The 9,998-nt window shown below is 42.7% G+C and overlaps 1 pseudogene; it reads left to right on the top strand.

The window, feature by feature from the left end:
• Nucleotides 1-217: 217 nt before the first annotated feature.
• LOC147424687 (uncharacterized) overlaps nt 218-9,998 on the top strand; it is a 34,195-nt pseudogene continuing 24,414 nt past the window's right edge.

Genomic DNA, 9,998 nt, shown 5'->3' with positions numbered 1-9,998 from the left:
TTTCAAACATCTCGAACTACTCAAAAGAATTGTGGAGTAGTGGAGATAAAGATTCTTGATGGTGGGAAAAAATCAGAGGTAGGAGCTTTGCCAGTGGTTTTTATACCCTTTAGCTGCAAGAAGATAATTGGGAGTTCATCAAAGTTGTTTCATGTTTTTTTGAGGCCTTTAATAGAGATAGAGTTCAATTACTCTCTTGATCAAGAATTAAATCCCAATGTTGTCCCCTATGTCCTCTTCGCAAAGGTTCACAGCTCAAGCTATGTTGATGATGGTGACCGGAGATCACCCCGCCCAATGCAAGATCGGCTGCTTTAAAGAAGGAGGGCAATCCTTTTGTCATAGATGCAAAGCAAGTGCTCGTTTGGATAGTGAAGGATGTGGAAGATAAGTTTATGACAACAACAAGTATCAATTCAGATATCCTCCTGCAAAGTGTCAGATAGAGGAGTCTACTACTGCTATCTTAGCCTCCAAAAGGGCCTTCTCAGAGGGCTAGCGTGAAGCCCTACTCAAGGAATGTGGTCTTTCTGGAGTGTCTCCACTGTGGAGATTTTATGACCTACATGGGTTTAATCCACATCTTGACCTAGTTTTTGATTGTATGCATATATTATCATTAAACATGTTCTCGAAATATATTGGTGCTCTCATGAAATCCCTAAGTAATGATGTGAAAAAGATGGTTGATGATGTCACTGAAAGAGTGAGTAGAGTTGTCCCTACTCACATTCGCTATGGTCGTTGGCTTAGATTTACCAGCAAGTATCATGAGAGCTACAAGGCAGAGGAGAATCATAAGTTTATTCAATGGTGCTTACCATATGTGCTATGTGAAATGAGGGGAGTACCCAAAGACCTCTTTGATTTAGGTCTTCTTGTCATAGAAATTTCCCATGCATTTTTCAACTTCACTAGAGATAATGGATGGTCTCTGGAAGATATTAGTTTGATAGGAAAACTCCTTGCATCACGGAGAGTTAGAAAATAGGAGATTTTTGGTTTGAACTCAGCTCCATTGGAGCATGTTGCAAGTTGGGAATATTCTCTTGAATTTATTTTAGAAATCAAAGGTTATTTTGATTTTCTATCTGTTTGGTCAGGGTTTGATGAAATTATTGATGACATTTCGCACCACGGCAGTCATGATGTAATATGGTGCTATTTATATGAGCGCATGGTGTCTATTTATGTTCATGTGAAGACAAATCACAAGGAGAATGAGATGTCTTTGGTGAACTACCATCGAAGGTTACTCTTCACTAGAGTTTTCTCAAATGTTAAAATAGATAGAGATAGACTTCTGCCAACACAAAGGATCTTTAAAGCTTTTCATAATTCTCTGGTCCCCCCAGAAGGTTACTTAGTTGACAATGACAATTGGTTACATTGTCCAGAGTGGCATGGATGTGGGATTCTGAAAGTCTCTTCAATAGAGAAAGCCAAAATTTTGTGGGGCTTGGCCACAAGGCTCAATGTGGACTCCCCATGTACACAAGTGCTTGGACAAAAGGGGATTGTCATTGGTGGGAAGAAAATATCTTACCGAGATGCAACTTTAGAGGAGAAAAGATTTTGTGTTGAGTATTTAAATAAAGATGCAACAAAAGTTGGGGTTTATAACAAGGTATTCTTCAAAGGAGAACTTTACAAGGTTGGAGATAATGTAGTGGTCTCGTGCGATGAAGGGAATACACCAACCAATAATGTGGGACATTGGAAGGCTTGCATCAACCACTTATTCTCAATTGAGCATAATGGCAACTTGAGAATATTCTTTGCATTAGGAGAAAGTTGGACTCACTTTTGGGCCTTTCCGTTCTAGAGGGAGAGTGGCACTCGATTAATGAGGAAGAGGCAAGAGTTACGTTGAAAATCGACATTTTGGAGTCAAGCTCTTTTAAAAAAAGGGAGGAAATATTATTTTGGTTCATCAAATTGCACAATTTCACGCTTTCAAGGCATAAATGTCGTAAGTCGTACTAACTCTGTACCGAGGAATTTCAGAACTTTCATTGAAGACTATATCTAGTATCTTTGTTCCCACCCATATATGACTTTGAATAGCTCTACTTCCCTCTCAAAACTTCTTTCCTTTTTCATATTTGCGCTAACCTTTCTGTGTATTCATTCTACTGCACACCATGTCTACTTCTCGAAGGCCTAGCACTACCATTGACTTTGTTAGCATTGTTAACAGTTATACTATAGACGATCAAGCATGGATTCCATCTCGAATAACTATCGGAAGTTGGGTTCTACAGCAAACTAGAAGGAGGAAGAGGAGGCAATACAATGATTTCGTGGAGGCTTGCAAGGGTCAAGTTAAAGAGTTTAAAGTGTGTGCACAAAGCAAGTGGGTGACAGAGGTCCTCATACAACATGCTTTCTAGCATGCAGACTTAAGGTTGCAAACATCTCCTCCAAGTTTTCCAAGGCATCGACCCAACTGTAAGTTATTTCAGCATCTCGCTTAGTGCATGATTATATTCAAATATTAAGTGGTGGATATCATTTTTGGTATGTTTCATATATTTATCCATTAAATAGGACAGATTGGCAACCAGTTGAGAGCATAGTTGGGATTTTTGATGCTTTCCATGCATTTATTGGTGAGAAAATGTACCGAGGAAGAAAACACAAGGAACTTGCAGATAATGGAATTTTCTTTTATGATATGTCATATGTGGAGCCGAGAACTTCCATTGGTTGGGGTCGTGTAGCTCCTTTGTCACTTCCATCCTTTGACAGCAAGGATTGGTCCTTGCCTGCTTCGCAAACTAGTGAAAGCTTTAGGAATAAGTTGTTTCAGGATATACAAAAGTCCCTCAAGTATTCAATTTCCACAAAAATAGTTCGGCTCGCACTATTTATGCCTCTTGAAGTGTTTGTAGATTTTTTCTTTGATGAGCAAATAAGAACTACCGCAACAATATTCATTTGCAAGTCTGAGAGCTGTTTGGACTTTTTAGATGATAATTGGGATAGGAAACAATCACAGAACAAAATCTGTATTTTGCAAAAGAAGTCCATAATTTGCAAGTTTATTATAAGCTCTCAAAATTTCTTAGTATCGTTTTACTATATTAGATATCATCTTCTTAGTGGGCAGCTTACTCCACTCAACCAAGATACAGAGAACAACCTCAAGAACAAACCTTTATCAATGGAGCTCTACTTTCGAGACATCCTACTTACTGTGATGGAGACAAAGTCAAGCACAACTCTTGCACAGCTCAGGATAGATCTTACATGTGAAGAACTTCCACTTTTGCCGGAATTGTATGCATTCAGTCTCAACAATAGAAAGGTGCTTACTAAATCGATAAATTTTGATTGTCTTTAATACATTAAGACAGAATCTAACTTTTTCTTCTTTTCAGATTCCAAGGCGCAAGGAGAAAACAACATTGTGCAAGGAGTCACTAACAAATACACTTCACTTAATTGCTTCCACCGGAAGCTAGGTCACATACCTTGTGTATGCAAAGAGCTTTGATGCCATGCAAACCATGATGTACTCTTCAAAATGACTAATGCATAGACATTTTTTGGCGATCAAACAATATTAAAAAAGGTACATTTTCAATGTTTCAAAACTTTACATATTGTGTTGTTTTTGTCAAGATTTATACAAGTAAATTGCTCCCTTTCCCTGCTACTGTCCTCTCCCTCGGTTTGTGCCACTCGTCCCTTGCCCTCTGCTCCGGTTGCTCCCCTGCCCTCTGCTCCGGTTGCTGCTACCTCTGCCTCTGGGGACGCTGGTCTCGGGCATCCTTTCGTGTTGCTTGAAATCATGGACCTCTTCCATGGCTTCCCATGCTTCTTGCACCTGTGAAGCTTCCCGCTGTTCTTGCTCTTGCTGTCGACGTGTATCCCATTCCTCTACTTCTGTGGCGTCCGCATAATATTGATTTATTGCTTCTTGCATATTTCGAACTTCTTCTTGAGTCTGATTGTGGCGTTGCGTCATTTCATTAATGCGAGCCTCTTCGAACTCCTCAGCTCTCGCCGCTTCCTCTCTTGTGCGTCTGCTTACTGAGATTATAATATGTTGGATGGCCATTACAGAAAAATATCGCACATCGTTGGGGGTGTAGTTATGTAATCGAAGTTCCTGTAGAAGCATGATACAGACATTTGTTGCTTCATACATACATTGCAGCAAACAATAAAACAACAGATTACTTACGTTCGGTACATCCATAATTTGACTGATGAGCAACAGGACATTCAAACAGGTTCGCCAGCCACAGCTATAGTCATCAGTCTGCGTGGGCATGGTTACCTGTTCGTGCTGGACTATATTTCCTAGATCATGTTGTAACAAAAGATGCTCTACACAGCATACAAGTTTTTCCGCAGCACTACATACATAACCTCTTGAGTCAGCAACACATTACAAAGAGACGCTTCTTTCCAAATGTACCCAAATGGGCCTTACATTTTTACACGACCGTGAAACGCCCTGCTTTGCTCGGAGTTTGCGTAGTAAACAATCTTAGCTTCCATGTCAAATAACATCAAACTCCAATGATCACTACAAAGACACCATCAAAGATGAGGAGAGATTCTAAATGCAACATGTTTTTTACAAGGCAAGAAAATACTCACGATTGATTGTACGCATTGACCAGAAAGCACACTAGATAAAAGTTGACTCTACTAAACTAGTTCATCAGACTCAAAAAGGAAACTGAGTTGTTCTGCAGATAAGGCGATATCAGCGGATCTATTACGTATACTTTGTCTTGAACCTCAGGGGGCAGAAGCAAGACAGCGTGGCTAACATGAACAAATGGCAGAGATTAGACTTGAGGTATTTCAGCAGGCTGTCACTGCCACAAACCCGTGAGTCAATACGGAGCGAGTGGGGCAACTATCGAATTCCATCCGCCACTGACTCGCTTAGTATTGACCCATGTCTTAACGGTAGTGAGCCATTATAAAGAAAAACTTGACAACGACTGCCGCAAAGACATGCGTCAATACCGAGCGAGTCAGTGGCGGATTCCAATTCCATAAGCCACCCACTCGCTTGGTTTTGACCCATGTCTTTAAGGTAGTGAGCCATTATAAAGAAAAACTTGACGAGACTGCCACAAAGACATGGGTCAATACCGAGCGAGTAGTACCACTATCCAATTCCATAAGCCACTGTCTCGCTTGGTATTGACCCATGTCTCGGTAGAGACCCATTTAATGAACCAATCGTGACTTTTAAAGAGCATGAGAATTTACACAAAGCAACTTTGACGACCTCATTCGTTGCATTGGAGTTGGTGAAACTGCGCATGCACCGGAAGTCTACATGATCAAGGTTGAAAATGCAGGCCTCCTTTGACCTTGCAAGCAGCTGTATCTGCGTATGTAGAGGCGATGAGCTCAACAGAACTCTCACCTCCTCTTCATTCTCTTCGTTAATTTTCTCTAAAATAATTGATTCATCCGATACGTTTGATGTCCCTTGTGATGCAGAGCCTTGCCCTTGCCTTTCTTGAGCTTGCTCCCTAGCTGCCTCAGGCTCCTCCCTAATAGCCTCAAGCTTCTCAGGCTCCTCAGGCTCCGGATCATTTTCCTTCAATATTGGTTGCTCCATAGATGCCTCAGCTGGCCTGCTCTTGCCCCTCATCATCCCTTAATAGCTGCGGATCCTCCATGACTTGCTCATTTTGGTGTCTAGTTGGCTCCTCGATAACTGTCTCTGTTTCTTCCATGACTCCCTCGGGGTCCACTCTGGCTTGATCATGCCCCTCTGCGGCTATCTCAGCCTGCCCATCTGTGTCGTTTCTCTCGACCCATTGTGAGCGGGATGAAAACACACACAGCGCCTCTATAAAGACCCGACACACACTCTTGGAATGATACACACACACACACACACACTATGGGGCACCACTCGGCTTACACAACACACCTGGCCGAGATAGGGAACACATCTCTGGAGTGAGAGGAGAGAGACTATCCACTTGCCCACTCCACACAGACACACACACACACACACACACCCAAAAAACTCAGTCCAAAAGAGGAGAATTTCTGATGTTAGATACAAATGAGCTTGGGCCAACACCAATGGGGCAAACAACTCACACAATATGGGTAAAATATACCAGATACAATCACAAATTGGAGAAGAAGCTTCGCTCATAGGAGAAACTTACACAGCCAAAAAAGTAGAAAAAGAGTGAGGAATTTGGAAAAATGGACAGCGTCATCGCGTCCGGAACGGCCCAAAACCCGAGTCTACAATGTCAAAGTGCTCAAATCCGACCTCGGATGAGCAGTTTATGGCCAAAGCAGGCTCCAAAAACCCCAAAAACACACCTGCGGCTGTTCCTCCTCTCTTCTCCACGTTTTTTCTGGTCTTCTCTCTGTTTTTTCAGTTCCCACACTTAGCTTTATTATTTGGGCACCCTTGGACTTTTAGATGACCTCAAACGGACCTCGAACATGCCAAAAGCTGACCTCGCAGTGCATAGTTGTCACCTTTTTGAATCATCCACACACCTGGCACTCATTTCTTTTCAATAATGCGTCTCGCAACCACGCGAAGTGGCCCCAAAAAGTGGTCCTAATGATGACCTTTCTGCATAACTCTCACAAGAAAACACCCACGTTGTGTCCGTCCTCATGCGCGTGCAAATATTGACCCCGTTCGCCCTCCTGACGCCACTAGATGCCATCTGACGCACCTGCTTACCTCATGTCTTCGGCCCACGGATAGCTTCCTCGAGAAGTTTTACACGCTACCAACTCCTCCTTATTGTAGAAAAAACACAATGGTACTGGTAATAGTGAAAATCGATGCACTATGTACACCCTGTCCTACTTGTACACATGTGGGCCCCATGTAACCACCTGGCTCTGAAAAATGGGCAATTCTGTATTTGATGCACCATGCATGTATATGTACATATGTGCAATCCTTTTCTCCAAAAAACTCCTAACATAATTTGCCCATCCCCTAGCCTGCTAGATCATTCATGATCAGCAGCAGCAAAGAGAGATATGAGACTCGCCGCATCACAGGTCTCCTCATCCCTCACCAACACTGCTTGATCCACAGACAGCTCATCTTGCTCCACCATCATCAATCTAGCATGATACAATTTAAGACGCAATCCATTTACCCTTGACTTATGTAGAACACCATCCAGGTTAGCCAGCTGATATGTGCCATTTGGAAAACACTCCACTACCTTGAAAGGGCCTTCCCACTTAATTTGAAACTTCTTTTGGAAGGTGTTGTCCAGCTTACTGTTGTAGCGCAAAACCAAGTCATGTTTCTTGATACCCTTACTTTTGACCTTTTCATTTATCTTTGCCAAAGCCTTATCCTGCATCTGCCCATAATGCTCAAATGCGCTCATCCTATCCAACTGGACCTCTTGTAACTGCAAGAGCCTCTCTTTGAATGCATCACTAGGCGGCCCAAGCAACTTCTCTAACATCTTGACCGCAGGCAACTCTACCTCCACAGGCAATAGTGCTTCCTTTCCATACACCAAATGAAATGGAGTAAACCTTGTACCTGTCTTCACCGATGTACGGTAAGCCCATAATGCACTAGGCAATTCCAAATCCCAATTCTTTCCTTGGTGCTCTGTCACTTTAGAAAGAATTTGTACCAACTCACCATTGAATCTTTCATTTAAACCATTACACTGCGGGTAATAAGGAGTGGTATGCTGGTGCCTAATCTTCATCTTTGTGCATAAGAAGTCTAGCAGTTTAGCTCTAAATCCTAGCCCCTTATCTGAAAGTAGCTCTAATGGCACCCCAAACTTGCGACCATCATACAAAAATTTTGCCACATCCTTTGCAGTGATCTGTTTTACTGCTATAGCCTCTGCCCATCTAGAGAGATAGTCCACTGCAGTCAAAATATAGCTTTTACCCCTGCTTGTGATAGGTAACGGGCCTATTACATCAATCCCCCACTTTTCAAACACATCAAACACCATAATGGTTTTTCGTAGCTCTGGCTTCAACACTCTCTTCCCAAATGCTTGACACCTATTGCAAGACCTACACCAATGGTGAACATCCTTGTGCAAACTAGGCCATACATACCCCTCTTGCAAAATCTTATGCAAGGTGATCTTTAGAGCAAAATGGCCACCACATGCGCCTTCATGATTCTCTTCCAACACTCTGTAAAGATCCTCCCGCCAAGGTACACGTCTCAACACGAGATCAGCCCCTTTCATGTATAAGACATCACCAATCAATTTGCACCTGTATACTCTACGCACAAAGCCATACTTCTTAGACTTATGAATCTCCTTTGGAATGATTCCTGTTAGCAAAAACTCCTCTTCTTGAGCCAAACTTTCCCGGCCATGATAAAGAGGTAAAGTGGTCCTCAACACAAATAGCTCCCCAATCATGCCTTGAGCTGCTTCATGTGTCTCTCCATTTAGAGCACGGTCAATGTGTCTGATGATCCATGCTTCGAAATTTTTTAACAGGCCTTTAATTCTGAAGCACATTTCCTTCAATGAGGTGTTCTTGCTCTTCCACACACCCAGCACTTGCTTCACCACTAACAAGGCATCACCTTTTATGCTCAACCTTCGAACCCCATGCTTCAAACAAATGTGTAATCCGGCTTCCAGAGTAGCATATTCAGCCTCATTGTTACTATGAGCATCCAATTTGAACCCTCTCTTGCATACTAGCTTCCCCTCTGGATCATAAAGTGCTATACCCCCTGAAGCTGCATCATGGCTCTTTCTGTATGAACCATCAAAGAACAACACATGTGCATTGCTGATCTGTGGCACGTCTTCAACTACCTTTCTCATCACCTCTTCCTTAACAATAAGGGGATTCTCCTTGTAGGTTAACAAATCAGCTAGGGTAGCCCTTGTACTATCTTCCACTAGAAAAGAGAACTCAAACTCTTGCAGCTCAATTACCCATTTCTTCACCACATTTGACATGTTAGTACCATTAATTAACTGTGGCAAAAAGGCATAGCTCGTCAAGAAAACAAAAGGCCGTGGTAGCAAGTAATGACCAAATCGTCGACAAGCAAATATTACACTGGCCATCACTAGCTCTACTTCCGATAACTTTCTCTCCGCTACTAACTTCACTCGGCTTGCACAATACACTGGCCTCATATAATGGCTGCCCTTCCCCTTTATCAATAGCAAAACCTCTCTCTGGCTCTTTCTCCATTGGGTTAACCATCCTCTTCCACTGTCGCTTTAGCTTAGGCACCATCTCTATAAGTTGCCCAAAAGTAACATCTGCCTTCCTGATCGTCAGATCCCCCTTCAAGTCATAGCTTAATTTCCGATCCCCTAGTGGAAAAGCTGAAACATGAAACTTTCAACGAGCTCTCCTTTTCCTCTTGGCCTTGACATCCTCGCCTTCATGGCTCTTTCCTTTCTTCTTACTAGGACCTGGGGCACTTCTTCCTTCCTTATCCTCTGTGGTCCTCTTCCCAATAGGCATCACTAATGTATCCTCTAGCTTTGATGCCTTCTCCAAGGTGACTACACTTAGCACTTTTGTCTTTCCCTTTTCCTCTTGGGTTAATCCACTGGTTCCTTCATCTTCCTTAATTTCGATGCCATAATCATTTGACCTAGTTAACACCTGTCTTGGCAATGGATACATGTCTCCCCCCATCCTTGGTGGCTTATCACATTGCGGGCCAATGTGACCCAACTCTCCACAATTATAACATGTAGGCGTCTGCCTCCAAAACCTACCATTGCTTTGTCCAACACCATTCCTAGGCCTTTCTTCACCTCCTGGCTGATTTGCAAACCTCCCTCGACCTCGATTATTTCCCACTTGACCTAGCATGTTTAGGCTGAGATTCTTCATCAAATCTACCATTTGCCTCATGTCTTGCCTTAGCCCATCATCTTGCACTGCTGTAGTGACCACTGCTGGCATAACCTGAGTAGTAACAGGAACCACTGGTTTGTGATGAACCCCTGGCATGCGACCTTGTAAAGAGTCCATAGGCTGAAATT

Source organism: Adiantum capillus-veneris, chromosome 25 (genome assembly GCF_014529385.1).
Source record: "Adiantum capillus-veneris isolate H3 chromosome 25, ASM1452938v2, whole genome shotgun sequence".
NCBI classification, from domain to species: Eukaryota; Viridiplantae; Streptophyta; class Polypodiopsida; order Polypodiales; family Pteridaceae; genus Adiantum; species Adiantum capillus-veneris.
This window is presented reverse-complemented; position numbering and strand designations above follow the sequence as displayed.